Here is a 3,981-nt window from a genome sequence, read left to right on the forward strand (position 1 = left end):
ATGCAACAGATAATCAGTCTGGTGCAATAGATAAACATCCTGATACAACAGACAATACGTCTGATGCAACAGATAAATCTTCTGATGCAACAGATAAACAGTCTGATGCAACGGATTGATCATTTGATGCACCAGATGATTGATTTATTTAAATTGTGGACACTTATGCTGGATTCATAATCGGGGTTCTATCCATTGTTGGAAAAAATAGAAGTGTACCCAGATGAAAAATACGAATAAAAATCATAATTTTACTTACCAAAGTTACCTATGAAGTAATGTCAAAGTGGAAAGTGATGTAGTAAACAAAATTTGACCTAAGAAATTGGTCAGATCGCAGCAATAGCGCTGTATCAACAGCAACAAATGGTCGACAAGAAGAAGATGAAGATGATAATGAAGTAGAAGATGATGATAATGAAGCAGAAGATGATGAATAAAGAAGCAGAAACAGAAACAACGAACAACAAAAATCGCTAAGAGAGAGAAAACAACAATGGATGAGAAAAGAGAGAAAGGCGCCTTTTTTTTTCCTCCATTTTCCGTTATTTTAGGTATACATTGAGATCAAAGTGTAAATTTAAAAACTTATGGGTTATTTTCAAACTTCTCCAACTTTCTTAATCCATAATAAAGTAATTGTCACCTCCAACTAATAATTAAGACTTGTGTCACTTACGCTTCATTTTAAATTTTTTTTGTCACCTGTGGCCCAAACCTCTAGAAAGAGTATCTCTTTTTCACAAATCTTGTATCTTAATTATTCATGTATTTTCTTTAAACTATCATACACTTTGTAATAAATATACGTAGGTGTTGAGATAGTCAAATATTTATTCTTAATCAATAACAGAAAATGTATTTTAATACCAATGTGGTGATAATTTAAGTAGATAAATTGAACAATGCATAATTAAGATGTGAAATTTATGAACAAATAATAAATGAGAAGTGATTTTAAATATTTACTCTTATGTATTTAGTGGCTTAATTACTAGATACCCCTTTACATATTTAGCGAAAAAGAACTTATAGTCCAAGTTTCAAAGTGGTGCATCCATATTTTTTCCTTGTGATATTTGATATTAGTTTCTAACATTTTGATTAATTCAAATTTGCATGATGCAATATTAGTGAAAGGAAATTGTTTTCTATCAATTTGACAAGAACAATTTAAATTCAATCTAATAATGCACAAGTAAATTAATTTTCTGATTTCGAATGTGTAAGCATGTTAATCTTTTCTGATTTCAAATGTGTAAGCATGATAATCTTTTCTGATTTCGAATGTGTAAGCATGATAATCAATTATTTGATATTTTGACATACCACTACTTTTTAATAGATCAACAATGAAGAAATTTTTTATGAGACTTTGTTTTAATAAAGTTAGGAAAAGCATTAATATTATGGAAAAGAAAAATGTAATATCGCTAATGCTCAACTTAATACATACATGTTGCATGCGCTTCAATCAATTTACATGTGCTTATTATTTTCACTAGCACACATAGATATCAAATGATAATGTTTACAAAAAATTAGCTTGTCTGTCTCTAATAATCTCTACCGATATTGAGACCCTAATTTCTAAATTGTTGCTCAAACCCTTGGCGCACTAAATTGATTATTTTATTTGGCAAAATTTAAAGTGCACATATAGATCCACTACAACTATTTTGAATCAAACTTTTGCAATGAAATATACTAATATAGTCATAATAATCTATTCCTGCACGCAAGTAGCGTGTACCAAGGAAAGTTCATATTAATATTATATTGGAATGTTGGTTTTTTTTCCCGTAGAATTCAACAATAACAATATATTCAGTATATTCTTATGAAGTGGAGTCTATTTCATTGAATCTAAACAAACATCATAGTATTAAGTTACTTATTTTTTAATAACTTTAAATATCATACTAAAATTAATAAGAAGTACTTAACAAGTATATATTCATCAAAACTGACAGTGATTTTAACAATTACATCTAATTGAACCCCTGACAACGGTCATTAATTTTATAATCTTTTTACAACGTATACTAAGTGCACAAGTAGTCGCTTTTAGCACCAATATTTTAAAATTATCAAAAATTATAAAGTTTTAAAAATTCAACCACTTTACAATCAACCTCAAGCACTCGATATTATAGTTGACATTAAAATCATGAATCTAAACTTAAAAAGTTTAGGCGGAATTAACGGTGCCCGGCCCACTTAGTCAACCCGGACCGGTTTGATCCGGTCCGGTCAGCCCACGAACTGTAGGGTACCGGGCCGATTTATTTTTGGTTTTGGCCCCAGTTAGTCCGGCCCGGACCAAGCCCGCCGGTTAACCGTCCCGGTTAATTTTTTATTTTTTTTAATTAACAAACGGACTAATTTACTATAAAGTATTATTAATTTATTATATTAAGTAGCATATGTTTTATTTAAAGAAGTACATATATTTTATATGTGTATGTATATATTGAATGGTACATATATATGTGTGTATATTTTCTAAAGTAGTATATATTTAACGTATACATGTGTATATCTTTTAGAAATTAATATATAACTATACATTTAGTGTGTGTATATATTGTAGTATATTTTATTTAAAGTAGTACGTATTTATTGAATGACACGTATATATGTGTATATATCTTCTATTGACGTATATATTTTATAAATTATTATATAACTATATATATAGTGTGTGTATATTGTAGTATATATATATATATATATATAAAATTGCAGTATGTGTTTTATTTAAAGTAGTACATATATTGAATGGTACGTATATATGTCGATATATCTTCTATAGACATATATATTTAATGTATACATATGTATATATTTTATAAATTAGTATATAGCTATATATTTAGTGTGCGTATATATTGTAGTATATATATTATAATATATTTTATTTAAAGTAGTACGTATATATTGAATGGTACATATATATGAGTGTATATTTTCTAAAGTGGTATACATTTAACGTATACATATTTATATATTTTATAAATTAGTATATAAATATATATATATATAGTGTGTGTATATATTGTAGTATATATATTGTAATATATTTTATTTAAAGTAGTAAGTATATATTGAATGGTACGTATATATGTGTATATATCTTCTATAGACGTATATATTTAACGTATACATGTGTATATGTTTTATAAATTAGTGTATAATTATATATATAGTGTGTGTGTGTATATTGTAGTATATATATATATATTGTGATATATTTTATTTAAAGTAAGACATATATATTGAATGGTACATATATATGTGTATATATCTTCTATTGACATATATATTTAATGTATACATGTGTATATGTTTTATAAATTAGTATATAACTATATATAGTGTGTGTGTATATATTGTAGTATATTTTATTAAAAGTAGTACGTATATATTGAATGGTACGTATATATGTGTATATATCTTCTATAGATATATATATTTAACGTATACATGTGTATATGTTTTATAAATTAGTGTATAACTATATATATAGTGTGTGTGTAAATTGTAGTAAATATATTGTAGTTTATTTTATTTAAAGTAGTATGTATATATTGAATGACACATATATATGTGTGTATATCTTCTACAGACGTATATATTTAACGTATACATGTGTATATGTTTTATAAATTAGTATATAACTATATATATATATATATTTATATATATCTATAGTGTGTATATATTGTAGTTTATTTTATTTAAAATAGTATGTATATATTGAATGACACATATATATGTGTGTATATCTTCTACAGACGTATATATTTAACGTATACATGTGTATATGTTTTATAAATTAGTATATAACTATATTTATAGCGTGTGTATATATTGTAGTATATATATTATAGTATATTTTATTTAAAGTTGTACATATATATTGAATGATACGTATATATGTGTATATATCTTCTATAAACGTATGTATTTAACGTATAC

Source organism: Capsicum annuum, chromosome 8, assembly GCF_002878395.1.
Source record: "Capsicum annuum cultivar UCD-10X-F1 chromosome 8, UCD10Xv1.1, whole genome shotgun sequence".
Lineage (NCBI taxonomy): Eukaryota > Viridiplantae > Streptophyta > Magnoliopsida > Solanales > Solanaceae > Capsicum > Capsicum annuum.